Genomic DNA, 26,227 nt, shown 5'->3' on the forward strand with positions numbered 1-26,227 from the left:
CACACCACAGTTAAATCCCTTTCATGTTGAAGATGATTCCTATCCAGCTATTATGCAGCAGCACAGGTGGAATGAGTTCAGTGTCCATCCACATCTAAGCAGATGTTCAAATTGCTGAAGAAGAAAAAGGAGGGGAGTAGAGAAGAAAAAGGAGTGGAAAAGTAGGAAAATGGGCCTGAGGTTAGACATTAGATTAGCTGTGAAGGCTTTGTGTTAAACTAATCCTTTCTCAGTGAAGCCACGTTGCTTTTTGCTGCTTTTTAACTCCTGACCTTTGTACAAAACTCAATGTCTTCAACACTTTCATTATTCTAGTAGCTGTTCTCTGAATTGCTTCCAGTTTCTCTCCATCTTTCTTTCATGGAGTTCTGTTACTGAAACTAACTGCTGAGATTTAAACTAAATTACACTGGTTATTATACAGTGGACAGGCTATCACATTGGGGATGTGTGATAGGATACCCTTAGAAGTGGTTACCCTCTGATTGCAACACTCTATTGTACAGTTATATTAGACCCTTTGTTTACTAGAATCTCAAACTTTTTACTGCAGTACTACTGTTACTTTGTAAGACAAAATCATTTGCATATCAGTCTTCCAGCTGTATTCAATTTGACTTTTCTAGTTGTAATTTCCTTATGGTGCCCAGGTTTGTTTACTGTTCAATATATCATTTTTCAGTTATATTTACAGTATTATCCAACACCTCTTGTAGCTTTTTATTCTTAAATTTGTACTCATTCAGATTAGCACATTACTCCTAGAATGAGTCCTTCAAGGGATGTATTTAAAGACAAATGTTTACTATTTTGAAATCTGCTAAACAGAGATTTCATTGTTACTTGCATGAATGTGTTTATTGCATAGACAGTATAACAGTAATGTAATTAAATCTAAAAAATCAAATATGATATTCTAATAAATATAATAAAGCAAACTGCTGGATTTCACTGAATGTTTTCAGTGAACACAGGAGAATTCATGCATTTGTAGTAGGGAACGTGTATATTAAAAAAATAGATAAAGTTTTGCTTCAGATTCATATGTTAAGTATTATTGAGTGTTTGTAATAATGTAGTGTGTAGCCTTGAACCAAAATCCTTTGTGTTGTATAAAAATACGAAAGAAGACTCCAAAGGTCTTAAAATGTGTGATCGGAAAATACAAGAAATTATGAGTAGGAGTCCAGGTAGTGTTGCTTTGCAAGATGTACTGTGGTTATAATGCATTGAAAAGCCTATTGACTCCATGTTTCTTTGTTGGAAGGAAACCAAGTGTCTAGATTAACTAATACACTTGATAAAAAATAGCATTTCTGGTATGTTAGTAGGTCTGAAACTGAGTCTAAATACATAGTGAAATAATTTGCTAGTTAATCAGATTATTTGTGAGGTTACTATTTCCATTATGATAAGTTTTATGTTAGTAGAAGGGAGGTGGAGTGCATTATGATATGAGTATTTTAAGCTTACACTGGAAGGAGCATAAGAAAGTTTTGAAAGTTTCCTGCTGGTTGCCATGATGGACACAAAGCATTTGAAGCTTTGAATTTGTCAGAGACATGAATAAAGCAACCATGGTTTATATTTTAATTTGCATATTTGGTCTTTTCTTCAGTTTGAGGCCACGTGATATTTCCTAAATGGCATATGCGCAGTTACAGTACATACTCTAGAATGTTTAGGATTTTTTTTTTTTTTTAAGATATTTAAGAAGTCTATTTTTATTTTTTTTTATTCCTTTATTTAATTTTCCTCTAAGGAGTTGACGTATGACCATCTCAGGGTTTCTGGTCTTTTGGAGCCTGTATAAATTGAGGTTGTGTTACCTAGAAACAGGAGAATGAAATTCACAAAAATTATATGGATTGATTATTATATATATAATTTTCAAGCCCTTAACTTTTGGGTTCTGTTATTTATTTTAGGATGATTTGTATTTTTTCTTTTTTTTTCTTTTTTTTTCTTTTTTTTTTTTTTTTAGTGTATTAATCTGTTGAGTGTTTCTGATATGCCAGGTTTAGTTATACAGCCATGTTATCTGCTTTTAACTTCTCTGTTCTATCACCTCAAGTTTTGATAGAAAAGCAAAATACCATTATTATTTTTAAAATTATTTTCCTATGAGAATGTCTGCCAGAGCTTCTAACTCAACTATCTAGGAGTCCTGGTGTCTTGGAGAAACAGTGTGAGTGACCATGATTTTGGCCAGAGTCTGGCTGCCTAAATGAAGGGAAAGCCAGATAGACAGCTTGGTAATTCAAGAAAAAAGACAGCTGTGACTTAGGTCAACATTTATTTTTCTTTGTGCAGAAAACAGGCTTCTAAGGTTCTGGCTCCTCTTCCTTCTTGGTAGCCCAGAAACCTTAAGAATTCTGTTCTACGTTAGTACACTTGACAGCCATGTGTCCAGCTGGAAAGTCTTGGACAGACAGACATTTACCAGCAGCCAGAAACAAATGCTGGTGGAAACAGTCCTGATACTGGCCTTAAGCTCTGAGATAGAAATAGATTTGTTTAGCCAATTTTGTTTACACAAGACCATCAATTTTCTGCTGAAAAATTGCTCATTCTAAAGATTAACGATAATTTGTAATTAGTTAGTATAATTCCCTTTTTTGTAGAATGTAGAGAACTTCCAATGGTCAAATCATGTATTTGGAGAGGAAATCAATAAGAATTTGATAAATATTCCTTCTTAGTAGCCATTTCTCATTATTTCAAGTTCACTATAAGTAATTTTTTTCCTTATTTTTATTCTAAGAGACAGTAGAGAAATTCTTTGAGTATGCATGTACAAGAACCCAAACTACGTATCTCCAGTTGGTTCCTTTATTTTTATTTCTATTTTTTATTTTCATTTTTTAAAATTTTTTCATAGAATCACAGAACAGTTTAACCCAATACACAGTTCAAGGAACTCATGGATTACAAGATGAAGAGGTCAAATATTATTTCAGTGTTCTAAGGTCTTACTCTTGCTTTGGGTGCTGGGAACTACTTGACTTACTTAATTAATGGACCGTGATTTCCAAATGTGATGTATATAGGAAAACAGGTTTTGTATTGGACAGTGCTCTGGGACCTTTGTGAATTTGCAGAGTTTTATAGAAATTCCAAAACAGTATAATTCTTAATTTTTTGCTATTATTACTTTTTTTTCTTTACAAATAATTTCTGAAAGGTGTGGTCATTTACATTGATATTTTCAATGTTAATAATGTATTAATAGATATTTTCTGAAAACTAAATTTTATCTGACATGGTGATTGAAGTAAATGTGACTTCATATGAGCAAAACTATTCTAAAATTTTATGTGGTATGTATGAAGAATGAAAATAAAATAGAAAAGCCTATAATATGTAATCTATAATTAATGATTTGCAATGAGTAATTTGGAAACAAACGTGCCTAACTATCTTTGGAGTAGATATTCATATCAATTGGTATTAAAGAGAATTAAGAAAGTATTCTTTTGAGATGAAATACATTTAGTAGATAGGACTCAAATAGATCCTCTGATCAGCTAATGAAAGAAATGTCATTAAACTACTTCAGAGATACAGTCTTTGGATCACACAAAAATAAAATAAAATAAATCTGCTAAGAATTTTTCACACATCTTAATGAAAACTATTCACATGTTTTAAATTTTGTTATGTATTCACACATTGCAACTCGCTGTATAATTCTATTTGTTCCATAAATCAAATGAATATTTTAAAGTGGTACATACGTGAATTTGGAACAAAATCTGAGCTGTCACTAACAGAAAATTTATGCTGGCAACAGTGTTAAAGTATCACATGTAAAAGGACTTGAGGGAGGTTGCTTTGTTGCATTTTGACTTTGAAATTGTGTGACGATGAGAACTACTGAAGCATATTGCACTGATCAAATATAGTACTTGGGAATCGTAAATGTCACAAAACATATGGAACAGTAGAAAATTATTCACTGTTTGAGGGACTGTCTAAAGCCTTGGTAGCCTGGCCTAACAAATAAAATAGTGAATGAATTGAAGATCTGTTAAAACTACAAAATAAATAAATAAATTAAAGCCCCCCCCCCCCAAAGCAAAAATAAAAAATAAAGAAAAAAGTAACAGGCATTCAGATTTTATTAGCCTTTCTCTAGCAATAAACAGGCATTAATCTGTGTATATGCTTGGGATTTTAAAAAATAAAATTTGAACACAAGTGAACGCATTCACTGAGCACTGATTTGGAATGTGTAAATACTGCTAAATCAAATGATATGTTTTTGTTTTGGTTTTGGTTTTGGTTTTGGTTTTGTTTTTTTTTTGTTTTTGTTTGTTTGTATTTTTGTTGGGGAAGGGGAGAGACTCAGATGCAAAACATCTATTTATTTATTTATTTATTTATTTATCTAATGTTTAAACTATCAGTAGGATAGTATAAAATGAAGAGAGATGAGTGATTCTTGGAAGCAGATCACAGATATTAGCAGGTTGTTCATTCACATGCAAGGTCACATTTTAAATGCATTTTAAAGAAAATGGGAAATTCATAGGTATTATTTCAAAAGCTTGAAATCTTTACAGGAGACAGTTTCCTAAAAATATCTTCATTCTTTTTCCTTCTAGAATCACACATTGAAACTCTACATGATTGAAATTCAAAACTAATTTACCATTTGTTTCACTTACACTACAATAATGATATTACTAAAGTAAAGTACCCAAATCATTGCAAGAAAATTAATGTCTGTCAGTGTTGATTGTTTACATTTCATAGAATCAAAAAATGGCTGGGTTTGGACAGGACCTTAAAGTTCAACCTGTTCTCAGAACCATAGAATGGTTTGGGCTGGAAAGGACTTTAAGATCCTCTAGTTCCAACCCCCCTGCTGTAAGCAGAAATGCCTTCTTCTAGAACAGGTTGCTCAAAGTCCCATACAGCCTGGCCTTGAATGCCTCCAGAGAGGGGGCATCCATGATCTCAATGGGCATACTATTACATTGTCTCACCAACCTCATAATAAAGAATTTCTTCCTCTTCCAGTTTAAAACCATTTCCCCTCAATCGATTGCTAAATGCCCTTATAAAGAGTTCCTCCCAGCTTTCCTGTAGGCCCTCTTCAAGTACTGGAAGGCTGCTCCAAGGTAGCCCCAGAGCCTTCTCTTCTTGAGGCTGAAGAACCATAGCTCTTGGTGTGTCCCCACTGGGGAGGTGCTCCAGCCCCCTTATTATCTTCATGGCCCTCCTCTGGACCCACTAAAACAGCTCCCTGTCCTTCTTGTTCTGGGGGGCATAGAACCAAACGCTGTATTTCCAACCTCCCTGCTGTGGGCAAAGTTGGCACCCACCAGATCAGGCTACCCAGGGCCCCATCCAACCTGGCTTTGAAAACCTTTATTTTTCCTGTAAAGGAAGAAATTTTTCTGCCCTTTCTTTTTTTCAATTACCTGCCTATTTATACTCTTCTTTATCTGTACTAGCTAATATTTCTTTGAATTGCTGAGGAACAGAAGTCAGAAAATACTGTTTTGCATAGTCACTAATCAGTCAAAAAAGAAATTTACCAATTATGTGTCCTTTTTTCTTAGGTAGGTATGTTAGTACTTGAGGATCTAGACAGTTTTTAAAATATTTGCAGATGCAAAATACTATTCCAATTTATGTGGCATCAAGTATTGCCTTTTATTCTTTGAATAAATGGATTCAGCCAGTGATATTTTGAGTCTTATCATCAAATCTTGTTTATTCACAGAAGCTGTTGCAAAATGAGCTCAAATATGAAATTAAAACATGGTAACTATTCTGTGCTGTCTTCTGTTAAATTCTAAAGTGGACTAAATTACCCAAACAAAGAAATTTTAGGACTAATGGAATAAGAGTGTCTGCAGGAGAAGCTATTACAGATTGTTTTCCCTGGATTGATAAGCCTGGAGTCAGTAGAGGAGCTGGGTTTAATCTGGGTCATCTCACTACTGTTTGTGCAGCTTGTTCTCTGGGTACTTTCTCTTCACTAAGAGCCTCTTCTTGTGGAATTTTGTGGTGATATTTTCTACATTTGCACCGCAGTAGTAAAGATTATTATGGGCTATCTATTGCTATGATTTTCTGGAATCCTGCTGAGACATCTATTCAGCAAATATGTTGCAGTTTCTGAAAAAGAAGTTACTCTGGTTGAATGTGATGTTGTTATAGAAATATATGTACTACATTTTCATTGTTTGACATAGGCAAGGAAGGATCTCCTATTCCTAATGTGGTTGTAATATAGTATAAAAATGAAATCACTTGCACATTCCCTTTTTGAAAGCAGGATAACAATCCTATGTTGTGGCAGTTCAGGACTAAACACAGTTTAGAGTGTTAGGAGAAAAATATACTTAGCTGGTGCATTTAGAAGATCTCCCTATAGATTTTTCACATGGCAATTACCGGGTGAAATTTTAAAAACAAAAAGTAAGAAAAAATATATTTGGCTGTGTCAAATGCTAAGTTCAGGGTTCAGGAAAATATTTTGGTGGCTAAATCCAGAAATATATGTTGAGGATTCTTGACTCCTTGTGTGCCCCTTGGGAAAAATTAGTGCCCAGTAGTGGTGTCTAAAGGAAGCAGGCCAACCACCTCTGCACAGGTTGCCTGGGACTGCAACAAGTAGCCTGTAGAAAACAGTAATCACAGCTGGGATGTCTGAAATCCATCCCCTCCCTGGAGATTAAACCTGTTGTTCAGATTGTCACAGGAAGCTCAGGATGGCAACATCCTTCATTTGCCATCTGCAACCTGATAAATACCAGAATACTTCTAAAGGCTCTTGTTTGCTTTAAGGGCTGCAAGCAAAGGAGATATGCTCGTGTCTGTGAGAGGGGATGATCTTTTGTGTCTTTGAGATGATGGCACTTGATTGGCTCATTTCCTTCCTCATCTTAAAGGGTTCAGTGTCAGCTCTTCTGTGGTTAGGCTCAATGGGCAGGTTAGCACCATGCAGCTGCTCACTCATTTTTCCAAGATGGGATGGGAAGGATAATTGGAAGGGTGGAAGGGTAAAAGTGAGAACCTGTGAGTTGAGAAAAAGACAGTTTAATAGGTAAAGCAAAAGCTGCATGTGCAAGCAAAGCAAAATAAGAGATTCATTTGCTGCTTCCCATTAGCAGGCAGATGTTCAGCCACTTCCAGGAAAGCAGTGCTAATCATACATTGAGGTTTATTGGGTAGACAGATGCCAGAACATTTCTCTCCCACTCCTGCCTCTTTTTTCTTTACCTCAGCTTTTGTTGCTGAGCATGATGCCGTATTGAATGGGATTTCCCTTTGACCAGGTTGGCTCAGCTGTACTAGTTCTGTCTCCTTCTAGCTCCCTGTGCATCCCCAGCAGAGCAGTGTGAGAAGCTGATAAGTTCTTGGCTCAGTGCAGCACTGCTCAACAACTAAAAAACTGGTGTGTTATTTCCACTATTTTCATTAATAATCCAAAACATGGTATCATATGAGCCTCTATGAAGAAAATTAACTCTATCCCAGCCAAAGCCATTACAGACTTTCAGAACAGAGCCTGGCATCTAGTTGTCACATACAGCATGGTGATAAGTTCAAGCACCTGCACAGCTATGTGAAGTCAGTTGTTCCTTTGTGCAGCTAAGAACTGACAACTTGTAGGGCAAGGAGGGGTGTGAAGCAGCATGAGTCTATGTCTGTTGATTAAGGTTTTTACAGGGACTGTGGGAGTCCTGGCTTCAGTTCCTGTTCCCACAGTGAAAGCTTAGGTATAGTCTCAGGAGGAATTAATATAAGGAAGGAAACTTTCTGACATGATAGAGATAAAACTCTAGGTGTCTGCAGATCATGAAGTAATGGTAGGCATGAACAGAAGTAAAACTCTAGGTGTCCAGAGATCATTAAAGTGAAAATAAGACTTACAGGCATACAGAGCTTTTTCACAAGTACGTTTGGGCACCAGATTCTTGGCTAAAATTGTAATGTATCCTTGCATCAAAATGTTTTCAAAAAAAAAAAAAAAAGAAGAGAGGAAGGAAGGGAGGGAGGAAGGGAGGAAGGGAGGAAGGGAGGAAGGAAGGGAGGAAAGAGAGGGGAAGAAATGGAAGGAAGGAAGGAAAGAGATGGGAAGAAATGGAAGAAAGGGAGAAAGGAAGAAAGGAAAGAAGAAAGAAAGAAAAGCAAGAAATAAAAGTAAGAAAGAAAAAAGGAGAGTGAGATAGAGAAAGAAAGTATGAGAGAAAAAAAAAATAAAAAGAGAAAGAAAAAAATATGTTTATCTAATCTTTTCTTAATGACTTAAGTAGTTCTATCAAGTTCATAGAAAACCTTTCCTTGTTCACTCAAGATTATTGGATTTAGTCATGCTTCTGTAGGTTCTGGGCTTTTGTTACTAATTCTTGTCTTTGTTCCAAGTTTTTATCAGAAGGACCAGATATTGCAAGTAAATGAAAACAAATCTACCTATTGTTCCTTAAGCTTTCTGTTGAGTCACTATAAGATATTTCTGTAAAGAAGATTTTCCTTCTTTCTGATATAACATTCTTACAAAAGCAAGTGCTTGTTCTTCTGAGTTTGTCAATCTGATAAGTCCATGAAAACCTATATTACCTGTAACAGAAGAAAGAAAACTTGTAAAAACACCATTAAAAACAATCAAAAAGGAAAAGATGTATCATGAACAATGAGTTTATATAGTTGCACAGCTCAGTAATGAAACAGCAGTAGTATCTCAGAGTTGGTAAGGTGGTTCTAACAAATAATACTCAAACATTTCTTTATAAACCCAGGCTGGATGTGATTCTGAGCAGCCTGGTCTAGTGGCTGGCAACCCTGCACACGGCAGGGGGGGTGAAACTAGATGATCAGTGTAGTCTTTTTCAACCCAGACCATTCTATGATTCTATGAAACTAGGCAATTTTCCTTCCTTATCTGATTTTTGGGTTTGTTATATATTGTCTTGTTGTAGTATGAGACTGTATGCCAATTTGGGGAAAAAAAAAAAAAAAAAAAAAAAGAAGAAGAAAAAAACGTATTCTGTTTTAAACTGTTTTGAAACAGTTTCATCAGAGCATCATGAGAAGTACTCAGGTATTTTCAAACCATTGTGTTGTTTTTTGTTGTTTTGTTTTGGTTTGGTTTGGTGTTTGTTTGTTTGTTTGTTTGTTTTTTAAAGACTGCTTTTACAATCTGGAGCAGGGTGTGAAGACTCCTGCTATGTTTACTGATTACTTAATAAAATTTTTACACAGAAATACTTGATTAGCTAGTAAATTACCCAGGGATTTTTTGTCCTACTAGAATTTGAGTGTCTCCAAATATGGAGATCCCACAGTGTCTCTGGGTTCCCATTCCACTGTTTGACTGCTCTCAGTATAATTTATCTCCCCATTGTGTCTAACTGAATTTCCTGTGGTCATGGTCCCACGTCTCACTGTAGTACGCTTTCTAGAAGAATGCCCCTGTCCTTTTTGTATTCTCCTGATACAGTCCAGGCCATTAACTAAAACCCAACCTATATCCCTCCTGGAACAACTTCAAGCCATTAAGAGACGCAGTGTTTCCCAAGTCTCCTATTTGCCAAGAGGTGCAACTGAACAGATGCAATGTTTTCATACAGTCTGGGTCCTTCATGTGCTACAGTCCTCTGACCAGCTTTTCGGCTCCCAGTGGACTCACTCCAGTACATTTTTTTTTGCTGCACTGAGAAGCCAAAACTGTGTCCAGCACTCCGGATGCAGACTCACAAGTGGTGAGTAGAGGGATCATTTCCTTGGACCTTCTGGCTTCATCCTTAACTAACACAGCTATTCACCTTCTTTGTGGCAAAGTCATGCTTCTGACTCATATTTATTTTGTTGTCCACTAGGACACCATGTCTTGTTCAGTAGTTGCTTTCTAGGCACTCAACCATTAATATGCAGTTCAGTGGAGTTTTATTTCTTCTCAGGTAGAGTATATTTGCTTAGGACTTGCTCTATCTGCCTAAGAAGAATCATGTGATTTTTAAGAGTACTGTTGCTGATAGATAAGCCTTTTATTTTTATTTTATTTTTTTCCTGTCAAACATTAACACAAATACTGTGCTGGACACTGTAGGAATGCATTTATTTATTTATTTATTTATTATATAACTAAAATAAAAATATAAGTGCCTTTTGTGCTTGTGTGTTTATTGCTGTCATTACAGCATGCAGGATGTCTACAGTATTCTATAGTTAGCAAAGTGGTAGTGCTCTATTAGAGTCTTATTTTGAGGACAGTTTGGCAGTGATAGTTTTCTGTTTCTCAGTGGCAATTATTTTCCAGAGAAAGGAAACCTCTCGTGAGCTCAGAATAAAACCTCAAGCTCAGAATTACTTGTGAACTTTGCAAGCGTTTGGTTGACTGAATTAGTATAGTCTTCAAATATCTGTTTTCTCTAAGTGCTTGTTATGTTTTCTAAAAAATAATATTGTTTTTAATCTTAGAAATATGAAGAGGATAGGCAGCCTTTTCACTACAGATTCTCTGAAGATAAACTGAAATAATTGAAGACTCACACTATATTTGATTTAAGCCCATTTCTGTGTCTAAGAACCCTAGAAGTGCCTTATTTAAGGAAGATTTTTATATTCTGTACCATAGATACCCTCTGTTATTAATACAATTGACTGACATGTAGCCATAGAGATTATACTTTAACATTGTTTGTGATTTTTTTTTTTTTTTTTTTTGTTTGTTTGTTTCTGTTTTGTTTTGTTTTACTGTTTGGTTGGTTGGTTGGTTTTTTAGTATGCACATTTTTGTCAAATCAGGAAATACATTCCAAAATCTTGGAACTGCTAAGGCACATCATAATGCTTGGTCAAGAGCTGTATGAGTTGGTGTCTCTTTTAATCATTCTAAACAAAGCGATTAAAAGATGCTATGGAGTTTGTTGCTCTTCAGTCTTCTTCGAGTGGTTATCTACATATAGAGATAACAGTGAAAGCTGCTTCACAAAATCTTTTTGTTTGAGTTCAAGTCTCAGTTTTAAAATGTACTATTTATGTGGTTTTAAAATTTGCTCTTCCTGCTGTGTTAGAAGAAAGTCCTTAATTCTCACAATTTCATTACAGGTAAATCCTGCAACATGGCATAGGCCAACAGTTATTTATTGTTAATGTAGGCCTGCTCCTGTACAACAGGAAAGAGTGCAATAATTCCAGATGGATTTGGCAGGCAAACCTGTCTGGAAATACGGATCTAACTGTTCACCATCCAGTCTCTCCTCAGGTGTTTGATGTACTACACATGTTTGGGAATCAAATTATTTTTCCCTACGAGTTTGGATTTTTCAGCAGTTTAGATATCTGTTGACACATTTTGCGTGTTTTTTGTTGTTTGTTTTCATTATTCAGAACTGATGCAACTGATTCCTTAGCTCTGCTAAGTCTTGGTTTGCAGAAGGGACCTGAGGCTCAGTGGTTTTGCTTCCGGCTTCAGGCACACAGCCTTTATGCACAGTTCATAAAGACAGTTTTCAGAGACTGAAAGATTTTATGTCCCTAGTGTATTTTCTTGATCTCCTTGGCTTTATGTAGTGCCTTATAAAGCAAGTGCCCTTATTGTTTTCACGAGTTTATAACCTTGTAAAATATTTAACATTGAAAATATTCATTGATTTTTTTCTTCTATACACAAATATATTTGAGTGAATCTTTTGCTTATTCCTGAAGTGTTTCAAAATATCTTTCCCGTCTTTCCGAATAAAAGAAAGTTGTAAATGTGTGTGTGCGTTTCTGCAAGTCTGTGTGCTGAAAAGAGGAGCAAAAATGTTATGTCTGTTACAAACTGAAACTGGATACTGCTTTGCTAGATTTAGAAGATGTTTCAGATGGTTAAGGTTCATTCATGTGGATTTTCAGTAAATTCTTAAGCAATACTTCAGGCTGTATCATCTTCTCACTAAAATCACTGTTTCCTTCCAGAATATCCTTTCTTGATTTGAAAATTATGTAGCAGAGGGAGACCATAGATAGTTTTTCTCTCATTTAGGTCAACTCAACTATTTGCATGCCTCATAGCTTCCATTTGTTGTGTTTTAATCTGTGCTGATCCCTTGTAGAGCTTTACATTGAGATATTTCAGTATGAAGACAGCTGTGTTTTTCTGTGAGCGCCCAATTAGTATCAATGTAACTCTTTTGGAATTCTGTTTATGGCAGGAAACCTTTGTGAATACTTTTTTTTTTTTCTTTTTTAAAATTTATTTATTTATTTATTTATTTAATTTTTGGATGAGAAGATCAGCACTTATTTTAGTCATCCTTCTCACTGAACAAAAGAAGAAATAATCATGCAAAATTTCAAATCATTTAAATGTTAGCATGTGTTGGAAACTTTTGTTTCATTCTGCAGTACTAGCTACATTCTGAACTTGCACTGAAAAAGAAACTAAAATAACTATTCCCCGTGCCATGATAAGGGGATGTAAAATCTGCCGCTTGTTTAGGTTGGCCAGATCTGGAGAACACAGTGCAAATCACTGTGTATTGGCAGAAGAGAAGTTTTCTTTGTGCAGTTTGATTTACTGTAAAGAAACTTGTAATTTGAAGGTGAACCAAAGGCATTTTAGTAGTGCTGTCATTAGGTGAAGTAAATTTGTCACGTCTCACTCTTCTTTTCGAGAAAAGGGGCTGGGGGGGAAATCATAGATGTTGGAAGTTAATTTCTCACTTTCCCACACTTAAAAACATTTGTGCTGGGTCTTTAGGAGATATCTGAAGCAATAATGGTTATTTTTGAGTATATACAAGCAAAGCAGATATGCAACTTATTTGTTAAAAAAAAAACTTTTTTTTTTTTTTTTTTTTCCTATTGATGCTCTCTCTGCATTTCAAACAATTAACTGTAACTCTTTCGTAACCTGAAACTCAGTTGAAGATGGATTTTTAAGTCTGTGATCACATCTTGCTATTCTGCTTGTTCCTTGAGGCAGGAAAGGTGCTGAATGTACAAGACCCAGATTTTCTAAATTCATCAGCGACCTGAATTCTTGTGCATTTTATATTTTGCCTACTCAGATCAATCTAACTGACTGGGTGTCTACACTGATAATAGGATTGCCATGCATGTATTGAGGCTGCGACTTGTCTAAGTAAGCTTTTATTGTCTTGTCACCTAAGGTCAGGTGAGGAGGGAGTGGGAAGAATGTCACCTTTGTTCTATCTACTATTCTGAGATAATTAAATTGCCCTTTTTTTTTTTTTTTTTTTTTTTTTCCCCTTCTAAATTTCAAATAGTTAAAATTAGGTAAGTTATCCATTGATTCTGGCACACTGACAGTGTCTTCTTATGAGAACTGGTGCTGCTTCTCTCAGGCTATTATTCCCTGCACTCCTGTAAAAATTACAGTCTACTGCATTAGAAACATATTTATGGAGGAACTAGGAACAATTTAATACAAGGAGTCCATGGTAATAGATAAAATTAGAGAAATGCATAATGCATGTAAGAAACAGCAGGTCCCTGCTATAAAAATGCTCATGTAAAATTCACAAATTCTTCTCAGTGCAACAATATATTTATTACTATTGCTGTAGCTGGGCATGTCTTCCATTGGAATATTTTGAAATACAATTTCCTTGTACCACAAGCATTTTCTGATTACAGGGTGTTGTTTTCTATCAGAACCATTGTGAAGTAACAGTCTGAGTTGTATCCTCATAAGGAAGTGTTGTCGAGGACCACACTCTTGTCCCAGCACTATCTCCTGAGAATAACTATTATTCATATCACCATGAAAAATAGCCAGTGTGAAGCTAATGGAATTGCCATCATCTGAAAAGGAGAATAAAAGCCAAGCTAGTTGCATGTTGCACTGTCTCTTTTCAAGCTGTGGTAGTCAATGGTTCTTCATGAGAAGCATTCTCCCTCCTGTAGTGGGGGCTGCCATCCTCTTCATGCTTGCTGACTGAGATACAGAGTGGTTGATATTAGTTAATACTCTGCCTGCAACCTGCAGCACAGTTGTACTCATGGTTTCACAAGTAATAGTTTATGGGATGTATTCTGACTGGAAATATGCCTAAGAAAAGATGGAACATGTTGTGCTAAATCTCTGCTTTCTTACTTATTTATTTCCCAGTATTCCCACTTCCCAAATAGATTCACCCTTGTATAGCTGTGATTGCATTTTTCATGCAGGACAGCTACTGTGGCCTCAGAATCAAAGAAGAATCTCATGCCGAAATTCCATTGTGTTCTACAGAGGTTTTTTGTTTGTTTGTTTGTTTTAATAGATCTGCTTTTCTGACACACAGTTTTACGATGATTTAATGTGGGAAATATTTGCATAATAACTGGAACACTTAAATATCCAACTCAGTACTGACTAGGCACAATATTAATTGTTTTGGTCTGTGCATTTTTTATTTTTTATTACTTCTTAATTATTCTTCTCTAGAATAGGATTATCTCTTTGCTGGAATAAATAACATATTGCAAGTTGCTTTTATTGAACTTCGTTTTAATTTCAATGAACTGAAATATAATTAGAATGTATTTATTATGTTATGCCAACAAAGTACCAATCGTGACCTGACACTGTAGTGGACAGTTTGTGATTATAACAGTACATCAAGATCTTCATTAATATGCACATTAACTGAACATAATTGACTGTAAAGTGGCTGGACTGTGGTAAAACATTTAGAAATGGACCTTTCTACTGCAGTAGTTTTTGTCTCAAGGAGAACAATAAATGCCTCCTTATTTTCTTTTAATATGCTTTAGTAAATGCTGTCATATTAGCAAACAAAATTATGTGAAGATTCTGCTTCTCTAGAATGCTAATGCTGTTATTATCAAGGTTAAACATATATGTCCGTGCAAGAGGAGGCTGAGGGGAGGTCTTATTGCTCTCTTCTAATGTCTGAAAGGTGTTTACAGCAAGAGCAGGCTTGGTCTCTTCTCACTGGTGACAGGTGACAGGATGAGGGAAAATGGCCTCAAGTTGCATTAGGGGAGGTTTAGGTTGGATATTAGCAAAAAACTTCTTTACAGAAAGGCTTTTTAAGCACTGGAATAGGCTCTCCAGTGAGATGTTTGAGCCACCATCCCTAGATGTGTTTAAAAACTGCCCATACAGTCACCATCCCTGCATTTGTTTTTAAACCATTTGGATGCTGTGCTCAGGGATATGATTTAATGGAGGGTTGTTAGAGTTAGGGTAGGATGATTAGGTTGTGGTTGGACTCAATGTTCGTGAAGGTCTTTTCCAACATGAGCAATTCTATGATTGTATGATTCTATAGAGGAAATAGAGCAGAGAGTTTTTTTTTAGCCAGGTATCATGGAGTTATCTAGATCAATCTATGTCCATGACAGGGGGGCAGTAGGTCTGTGGGCCCCCCAGCCCCCAAAAATGGGAAGGGAAAAAGGAAAAGGGGTAGTGAGATGGGAGCTGCGGTCTTTTGTGCCTAACTATTTCACTTAAAGCTATAAGAGCAAAAAATAGTTGATTTTACTACTTTAACATTTGGACATTAACATCTTTATTTCCAATTTGTTATAAGTAACAATGTGTGTTTATACTTCTGGAAAATAACTGCCATTCTTCTGAAGAGAAGTCACCATATTAAAAAAAAAAAACAAAACAAAAACCTGATACAGTGTCAGGGAAGGTATCTCACACTCTGTTACCTTTCATGATTTTGAGTTGCCTTTCAAAGGTAAGTGATCTTACACTAACATTTCAGGGAGTTTGATGGTGTCTAACCATCAAATTGGTTTCATTTTTAATACTAAATGTATAAACCTGCACAGTGATGAGGTACTTAAAATCATTATTTCTTAAGTTCATACTGTTTCTTCTAGTATTTACAGACTTATCTTAGAAATAATATATTCTTGAAATCTGGATTTGTGTGATTTTTTTTTTATCATATCTGTGGAATATAATGAGTAAGGTGCAACAAATTTATTATTACGGGCTTTCTGGATTCTGTAAGACAAAGTTCCCAACAGCAAAGTACAGAAGATCCGAGTTTTCTTTAGGAAACATAATTACATAAGTGCACATAAAACGTCTGTTGCAAATGAGAAACAATGCAAACGCATTGTGTTTATTATCACCAATTTCAACACAGTCTCTTTTATGTGCTCTCATTATAAAGTGTTACTTGCATAATATTTTAAAGCAAAGGTATAGACATCATCTCATAAAGTTTTTGCTGTTGATACCCCACTCATTCTCACTACAGAGATCTATCAAAGCCTTTTATTCACACAACCCTGTAATATCCCTGTGTTAAATACAGTACAATTGAAATTCACAGGAGTATTTTCAGAATGGAAAAATGTAATTCTGTGCTGAGTTTTGAGTGACTTTTGTTGAATTTTGCTATAATTTAAGATTTGATAGGCAAAATTTATTCCTTCAGATACATTCAACAGTCATCAGTAATTTATTTTTTAGCCTTTGAGCGGTGTTCTAAGACTTCAGAAAAGACACATTACTTTTTAATTTAGTTTTTTGAGAATAAATACATAGAATAATCTCCTGAAAAATAATTGTTTTGGTATTTCATGCAACCGAATATGAATAGTTCTATTTATTACAGATAACATGAAAACAAACAAAAAGGTGTTGAATTTCCTCCTGCTTTTGTTGTTCCTTCAGCTGAGAAGCTTCAGCTCAGATGTACCATCTGTTGGGTAGTTTCCACATTTTTTATGTTAGATTTTTCTTTAACCTTTTATGCTTTCTGACTAGGTTTTCACAAGAAGAGTCAGATTGTTTCTCCCTGTTCACTTATTGAGTCAGTGGCATTAGAACTCAAAATTTTAGTTCTCCACCTCCCTCCTCCCTTTTTGTTTTTAACACAAAAGCATGAAAGCATGAAGGAGCATTTTGTGATAACCTTCATGCTCAGTTGTACCCTTTTCTGATATGTCTTGTTATTATATGAATGTACATTATTACTGTTGGTGCACCTATACAAGTAGATCTGGAAGAATTCGGAATAATGATCTTAATCTGCATACAAAACTTGTGTAAAAGGTTGAGGACAGATCACAATGCCTGGTGTACATACCATATTTCTTTGCAAATAAGTTTAGAAGAATGATTAAATATATAATATGTATATCTTTGCATCCATGCTGTCATATATTTCATTGCATAAGTATTTGCCTTTTAAATGTGTTTTCCTGGCATCTGGGTATTGACTTGCTAGCATATCTCCACAAGAAATTTACACTTGTTGTTATGGCTGTATATTTTCTGACTTGCTTTATACCTCTTGCAGTTGTCAGTTACCTGGAAAAGGTAAAGGAAAAGCCTTTATTTCATGTTAGTTGTTAGGGTGCAAATTCTGACTATTTGGCATGGAAGCCAGGGTAGCTCCACTGATATTAATGAAATGTTTACAAAGCCTGTCACAACTGCTGTCCTCATGGAGGTTTTGGAAGAACTGAGCATGTAAGGCTCTCCTTCTTTTGTTCCCATCACTATATTCCCCAACACCTGGTATGATACATGTCCCGTCGCTCTTTAGTTCTGTGAAATATCTTTCTTTCACAAGAAGAACAGACAGTTCTAACTTTTCTGGTAGGCTTATTCAAGCCATGTTGTATCCTTAAACCATCAGTGAGAGCTGAGTCATAGAAATCAGGAAGAGTAGCAGCATTTTGAGAAGGAATAATAAATAAATAAATAAATAAATAAAAATAGAATATAGTAGGCATTGTACCAGCCCTGTTTTTGTTGTTGCTGTTTTTTTTGTTTTGTTTTGTTTGTTTGTTTGTTTGTTGTTTTTTTTTTCCAAAGCTCTCAGGCATATACCTCCTGAAAATATGTTATTTCCTTGTGCTCTTCTGTGAGTGGTACCTTTCAAAACACTGTATGATGTTGCCCTGAAGTGACAGCCTAAATATTAGTTTGTTTTAAAGAAACAATCTAATTTGTACTCACTGTGTTTGGATAACAGAAGTAGAGGAAAAAAAAGATTCTGGTTATCTGTACCACAGAGAAAATAAGTAGCCATCTACCATCTGCCATCTCCTTCTCATCCTATGAGTAGCTGCGCCAACTTAGTGCTCAAAAAGTTAGCCTCTTCTTCATATAAACTTGTATTTTTGTGAATGAATTAAAAAAAAAAAAGAAAGAAAGAAAAAAAGAAAAAAGAAAAAAGAAAGAACACAAGCAAAATACCTGCATGAGAAAATGACTGAAATTTCTAAAAACAGTATTCACTGTGACATTAATGATCTTAAAATGTTTTGTCTATCAACAGCTCAGTGTTTACATGGTTTATTTGCTACTGTACATTTTTCTGACTGTACTAATATTATGATAATCTCTTTAAACAGTTGATTCTGACTGACCTAATTTTTAAGCTGCTGAGTATCACTTATACAGAAGAAAATCTGTTTAAGAAAGATTTAAGAAATCTGTTCTGTTGGGGTGTGGATGTTTATGCATGCTTACTTGTCTATCTCATAAATCATGGCATCATAGAATGGCTTAGGTTGGAGGGGACCTTAAAGATCGTCTAATCTCAGCTGCTTGCACTGGGCAGGGTTACTGTCCACTAGGTCAAGCTATTCAGAGCCCCATACTACCTGTCCTTGAATGCCTCCAAGAATGGGATGTACACATTCTTCTCATCCAACCTAAATACTCCCTATTTTATTTTAAAGCATTTCCCCTTTTCCTTATCACTATAAGGCCATGTGAAAAGTCAGTCTTTCTCCTCTTTATAAGCTCCCCTCACGTACTGGAAAGCCACAGTGAGGTGTCCCTGGTGCCCTCACCAAGCTAAAGAAACCAAATTCCCTTGAACTTTTGTTCATAAGAGAGGTGCTCCAGCTCTTTGTTCACCTTTGTGGCTCTCTTCTGGACCCACTCCTATATCTCCACATCCTTCTAAGTCTACATTTGGGGTACAGAAAAAGGGCAGCTTAAAGGGGAACAGTCATATCCCTTCCACTGCTGGTCACCCATCTGTTGATAAAGCCTAGGATGCATCTGGCTTTACAGGCTGCAAGCAAACACTACTGATCCAAGCTTTTCATCCATAAGGATCCTCAAGTCCTTGCCCACAGGGCTGCTCTCAATGAGTTCTTTTCCCAGTCTGTACACATATCTGGGATTGCCCCAAACCCAGGTGCAACACCATGTAATTGGCCTTGTTGAACTTCATTATGTTCATGTGGGCCCAATTTTCAAACCTGTCCAAGTTGCTCCAATGGCATCCTTTTCTTCTGTTGTGTCAACAGCAACACTCAGCTTTGTGACATCACCAAACTCGTTGAGGGTACATTTGATCCCAGTGTCTATGTCACTGATCAAGGTGCTGAAGAACATGAGTCCCAAGACAGACCCGTGTGGGGTGACACTTGTCAATGGGCTTCACCTAAACATAGTGCTGCTGACCACAACCCTCTGACTGTGACAATCCAACCAACTCTTTATCCACCAAGTACCCCTTCACAACCAAATATCTCTGATTTAGAGATAAAGATGATGATTGGGACCATGCTAAAGTCCTTGCACAAGTCCAGGTAGTCAACATTAGTTGTTCTTCCTTTGTCCATCAATGTCATTACTTCTTTGTAAAAAAAACACAAGATTGTTCAGGCATGATCTGCCCTTGGTGTAGCTGTGCTGGTTGTCTCAAATCACCTACTCACATGTGCCTCGACATCTCTTCCTGAGGAATCTGCTCCATCATCTTCCTGGGTACAGAGATGAGGCTCACGAGCCTGGAATTCCCTAGGCCTCTCTTTCTGCCTTTCATATAAATGGGACTGAATACATCCTTCCATGTTTTTACTGAAATTTGCTTTTCCTTTTAAATTTGGGCCTCATATTCTTGCATTGTTTCTACTGTTCCCATGAAAAAATAGGCTAATGATGTTTGGGTTCTTCAAAGAATAATGCCATTTCAAGAAGCAAAGCAGTGGATAGAAAATAAGTTTCCAAGTTCTTAATTCATAATTGAACTGTTACAGAATCTTTTCAAAATATGCAACTACGTCCCCAAATAAATAAATAAATAAATAACAACATAAATAAGTGGAAGTCAATAAATTGAATTTTCTTTCTGTTGTGATTATTATATAATTTGTGGAACCCTTAAGAATTAAGTGAATGTAAGAATTTGTCAGTGTAGTCTAATGGTATTTTTGTGTTCAAATTACATTTACATATTTTTGTAATATGTTTATTATGAACACATGTTCATAAGTTTACATTATCTGGAGTTATGGTCTAAACAGAACAACCTTTTCTACTTAATAGGTGATTTAATGATATATTCTTATGCACTGTTGGAATAAGGTGTCTGAGTTAGTACTTAATGCTGTTAAAATTATCAGGCAATGTAGATACTTTAAAAATTGCTATAACTTAATATAGGAAACAGCATTTCTTGGAGGAAAAAAAAAAAAAAAAAGACTTTTTATTAATCTGTTTTGCAGTTTACTGAGAAAGTCTAACAGTTTACTATGAAGTTAGTTCCTAAATTCTGAATCTATCTGATGTGAACTGCTTATTAAGCAAGGAACCTATATGTTTCCAAACATATAGGGACTGGGTAGTGTTAAGGTATTATACGATTAAATAGGAAATCCTCTTATCAAACTATATTTCTGCATGTATTTAAAATTGTTATGTCATCACTGCAAATCCTTTTACATAGTTCCATGCACAACATTATAAATGCCTAATGCTTGTTTATTAAAAATATGAGGCTTTGAGCATGAACGCATTTTTCATCACCTTTCCATGCTCAATAGACTGCTACTATATCAGTTTATATTATAATTCAACAAGTCATAGACAATAAAACAGGATTCTCAATAGCCTACTCTTTTGGAGAAATAGTTGTACAAGGAAAATAAACTTTTTCTTCCTTGTATGGAAAATTAATATAATCTATACCTGAAATTTATTTTGTTCTGTCAAAGCTGAATTTGTAAGAATAAACTTTTTTAGAAAAATATATTTTTTTATTTTCATAAGTAGTATCTATGAACAAGTTCAATGAACAGTCAACAGTTATTGCTGAACACATATTTCATATTGTAAAGTTCATTTTTGATCCTTTTCCATGTGAAGATGAACACAGCTGCAATGTATACAGTATAACAAAACTAGGTCAAGCAGTCGGATTAATGATGTCTGGCATATCATCACAACCATTTAAGTAACATATTATTTTCTTCCTTTATGTCATTTCTATGCACAATATCATATAGTTTACAGAAAGGCAATGTTGGCTTATTATATAATTTTGTATCCAGGAAATACTGTAATCATTAAGCATATCTACAATATGTGTATAAAAATTGCCATGCCACTTGCATAATCCCTGTTCAGTTTATAGATAAGTGCTCATCTAGTTAATTTTGTCTAAACAATTTATCCTCAACCCAAGTTTAAAAGAAAATTTTAATCTTTGACTGAAGTACTCTTAAAAATATTTTAAGTCAAGAATAACAAAAATAATCACATATTTTATACTCTTTGGCTATGATTTTCTTAATCAACATCATCAAATTTGATGTAATAGAAAAATACTTAGGGAGGATTTAGATAATACTCGGTACTAGGATTCTCAAAACTGTGCATAAAGCCTTCTCCAAGTCTTCATTCTGTCTTTTACCCATACTGAAAGAATTAATTTCTTATATGTAACTAATGTTATATATCAGTTGCATAAAATAGCAAATAACCTATTTAGTAGGAGCTCAGTTTTATGCTTTGAGCAAGTTTCAGGTATCCTGATTGATATTTTTTCATGATTTGTGGATTCTGTATGTTACCATACCAGATAAAGTGTCTGCAAAAATGATAGCCAAGTGTCTCACATAATTGCAAATTTCCTCACTTTGCTTTGGTCTGAGATAAAAACTCAAGACATTTTGGCTGTAGATTAATTCAGAAATTATTCGAAACATGCAGCAGAAACCAAACTGTGATTGTTTTGGTTGCTTCTTTCCATATCATCATTTGGACATGGCAACCAGGAACCCTTTGGTCTCTGAAAAAGAGACTTTCATGTTACATCGAGGAACCACAAAATTTTCTTGTAATCTGACTGTAGAAAAACATTTAACTCAGAAGTTCTGATTTGACCATCCTTCCCAACCCTATACAGCAACACAGAGTATGTCCTAGAGTCACAGGAGCAGGTCCAGGGACAAGTAGAAGCCAAATATCAGGTGGTGCAGTCAGGTGAATTTGCTCTGAAAAGAGTCAGACAAATCCATAAGGACTGTTCAATTTGACTTTGGGACTTTGGATCATTCTCTGCCATTTTCCATTTAACAGTGAAGAAAAATACCTGGAGTATCAATGCAATTGCTATTGTTTTCTCTTCTTATTGAAGATGATAAAATCTCAGGAATGCATATTTTACAATTTCTAATTGATAGTTTTCAGCCTTGATTCTTAAGTGGTTTGAGTAAGGGTACCTCCAGCCTCATGGTTTTCCTTCTAAATATATTTCTGAGCATCAGTGGTTGCCAGAAGGCTAAAGGATTCTTCCTGTTTTATGAGTCTTTCAATTGAGAAGTAGCTTAATGATCGATTCATTTGGTATCATGTATGGAAAAAATATCATTATGTATAATAATAGATTAATTTAATAGAGAGTTAAGGGGAAAAGAATGTGGTTAATGAGGAGTAGCAGACTTTTCTAAGGAGTTATATTTCACAAAGTTTGGTTGATAGAAATAAATGAATTATACATTGATTTCTATCAACCTATCACATTTTAGCCCCTGTAAAATGTTTCCTTTCATTCTGTCCCAAACCAGCTGCTGTTATTATATAATTTTGTATTATAGAATCAATTGGTGAAGAAAACATTCACAGTTCTTGTCATGGTTTAATAATTTTGTAATTTTGCTATCAGTATTCCACATCATAACATCATATAAAGCATGAATAATTTTACTGAATCTGCAACTTACAGAAGAACACGACATCTCCCAGAGAACAACACAATAGGTCATGGGACCTGGACACTATATTAACTCTGTCGCAGGCTAGACTGTTTTCATTCGAGTTCTGGCGTTCAGGGGAATGTGTGGGAGCCTTCACCGTTTCGCCTAGATTTACAGTAGGCATCTCGGTTTCGGGACTCATTCTCTCTCCTATTTTGCTTGATTCGTTAGCTCAATTTTCAATTATATTGTATTATATTGTGTTATCCTGCATTTCGATATAGTAATTTAGTAAATAAGTGTGCCTCCTTACATCGTTGCCACTGTTTTCTTTTCCTAATTAACTTTTTTTTTTTTCCTTTCAGCCTAGGGCCCCTGTGGGGCCCACGGCCCCTGTCACGGACACAGGTGGATTTTTAGTTTAAACCGTGACAGTTCTTGGGAGGAAAATTTGAAACATTGGATAAAAAGGTTATCAGTAAGAATGCTTAAATGAGGCTACTTCTTTTGAACTTCAGATTCAGCACGACAACAGGACAAATGAGCTACTTGAGGAAGAAAACCAAAATAAAAAATAATGATAGTAAGGTTATTTAACATAAAAAAGCAGTACATTATACAATACAAAGCAGTGGCAGAATAATAACTGATTGTGGAAGTTCTTTTTAATATTGGAAATAAAGAGGATGAAGAAAACATTAAAACCGAGCTTTTGATAGAAGAAAATGACATGCAGTTTCATATACATCAGAATGCATTTAGCAGATGTGATGGAGAAGTGGTTTGCTAACTGTCTTATACACTTAGTAATAAAAGGCTCTCTATTTTAACAAAGCAAGTTAGTAGAAGCCGAAGCCAGAAATTCAAATTAAATATATAACAAATACTTTCAGTAGGGAGATGATTAACCACTGGGACAAATTGCCAAGAGTAACAAGTGATTTTTTCATCACATGAGGTTGTTAGATTAGAACTAAATAACTCTCAGGAAATTATTTGGCTCTTGCCAAGAACAAATTATTGGTCTGAGTACATTGTTAACTAGATGAAATTTTAAAGCAGGTGGTTGGGATGAATCAAATAATTTCTTAGTTTTATAACATAAGATCAGAAGGAATATTTTATCCACCTTCTGCTTATTGAATCATCACATCAGGAAATTAATCACAACATTGTACAAGTTCAAGTTGGTGGAGTATTATTATTTCATGTCATGTTCCCATTGAAGCTGTACCTTACTCAGGAGATACTCTTATGTTATCTACTTGATCACATCTAATTTCATAGACAAGCTTGCTTTGCTTATTGTTTTTTAAGTAATTCAGTCTTGAAGAATCTACTGCATGGGATGGGACAAAAGTATTGTCAGTAGAACTAAACTCGTTGATTTACACCGGTAAAAATATATTTTTTATTAAAACAGAATCACTAAATATAATCAAAATCTGTTCAATATTGGAGTGATCAGTCAAATGTGAGGGAAAAATTGAGGGCTTGGTTGCTATGGCTGTGATGCATACATATTATTGCAATATGCAAACACATTACTCAGAAATAATTGAGAGAATTAGTACAGAAATCCTACAATCCCCTTTATACTCTCCTTCTGTGATTATATATGCACATCAGTAGGCTATCTTGGATTTTCTTCAGTACTTGCATATAAATGCTGTAATGTAAGATAAGAATCTTTAAATGCCTGAAAGGTTTGTTGAAGGAGTGTCTATTAAGTGTATAAGAATATTTAAATAACAGGTGATGGTATTATATCAGTAATCATTTGGGGAAGTCCAAACTTGTCTGTTGCTGAGTATCTGTGAGTGATTTGGTAGATGCCTCATACCTGCAAACCCTGGACATCCAATAGGAGTTCTCCAGGCAGAGTAATTTTGATTTTTTTCTTTAGTGATGCTTTAACAAGCATTGTAAAACTGTTTGTCTGTCTCAGTGGAAGAGTTTTAGTGGGGCTTAAGTTCTCAAATATTTCACTTCAGTACATTATTTCATATACAAATTTATAAGTTTCAGAGAAGCAACAGTACTGTGTCATGCTGAAGAGGAAGTGATGCAAAATGAATGAGATTCTAGTCTGCCAGCCTTAGGAGTCACACTCCTGTGCTTTCCAAGCTATTAGAAAAATTAATAAACTCACTCCTTGAATTAATGGATGGGTTTGCAGGACACCATCAAACATAAATTTTGAAGCTGAATGGTATTTACATTGCTATTTGTACTGTAAAATTAGTAAAGGTTATTAATTCTATCTGGTCTCCATATGATCAGTTTTATACTATAATTACATGCACAGACACATGCAACCTCTTGAGAGGAGTGCTGAAATGAAGACACTTAGCAGTACATGATGGGCTGAAGCAAATGTTCACAAGTTATCCTATCTGTCAGTTTTACTTTTTTTCCCCTTTTACATTTGGTCCTTCTGCTCATACTGATAGTAGAATTGAATCACTGCATTTTCTGTGATTATGTTGTACTATTCAGATCACAAGGACTGTATTGCCCCAAATTTTAAAGACATATGCCCACACTGATGAAATCAGAGTCACTGTGCTGACCTGCAGTCTGCTACAGAGGCCCTCAGACAAGATAGGAAGTTCTGTTTCCCAGTACTTTTGTGCACATATGTAGTAGCTAGTGTTGTGAGTGAAGAGGTATGCATAGAAATTGAGGAATGGAAAACAGTTGCAAGCATGTGATTTAAAGACTCCTGTGGATCCACCATCAAATTTTGTTTGGTTGGTTAGTCTTATTTGATTTGTTTACTTGGTTAATTATTTTTAGTATCTGTGGTAGAGTATTTTTTTCCTGATTGTGAAAGCCAGATTCCCCAAAACTTGTATTTGTGAGCTTTATTTCTTGGGTTGTGAATATTTTTTTAAAAAAATTTGAATAACTGTTCTATGAATTTTCATCTTACAGTTAGGGATCATCAGATCTTATAAAAATGCAGGAGAACAAAATTAGAGCATGTCTTTCTTTCCTTTAGTCCACCGTTTAGAAATATCATCCATTTGAATCAGAGGCCCTTATCCTTCTTCATTTAGAATGCAGTAAATGCCTTTTTGCAAAGGGGCTGAGAGGGATAAAGTGTTTCAGTTTAAGAATATTCAGTATTTTACTAATTAATGTTCCCTTACAATGTTAAAACAATGTGAAAAACTAAATAAATATCTGAATCTGCAATTCTGACAGTTGCCAGTTGTTGGTTGTTTTTTTTTTTTTTTTTTTTTTTTTTTGTTTCTTTGTTTGTTTGTTTGTTTTCATTTACATCAAAGAGTTATTAGACTTTCAGTGCACTTACCACTCTATACTTTCTACT

At 35.1% G+C, this 26,227-nt stretch overlaps 1 protein-coding gene and 1 long non-coding RNA gene across 9 annotated transcripts in view; one reads left to right on the top strand and one right to left on the bottom strand.

Moving 5' to 3' along the window:
- TAFA5 (TAFA chemokine like family member 5) overlaps positions 1-26,227 on the top strand; it is a 426,646-nt gene that overhangs the window by 166,513 nt on the left and 233,906 nt on the right. The gene's annotated exons all lie outside the window — the stretch shown is intronic.
- On the bottom strand, positions 17,080-18,069 carry LOC107308250. Its single transcript, XR_001552716.1, has 2 exons — positions 17,909-18,069; positions 17,080-17,254 (listed from the first exon to the last, which is right to left on the bottom strand). It is a non-coding gene; the product is annotated as an uncharacterized LOC107308250 (long non-coding RNA).

The sequence above is a fragment of the Coturnix japonica genome, chromosome 1, assembly GCF_001577835.2.
Source record: "Coturnix japonica isolate 7356 chromosome 1, Coturnix japonica 2.1, whole genome shotgun sequence".
NCBI lineage: Eukaryota > Metazoa > Chordata > Aves > Galliformes > Phasianidae > Coturnix > Coturnix japonica.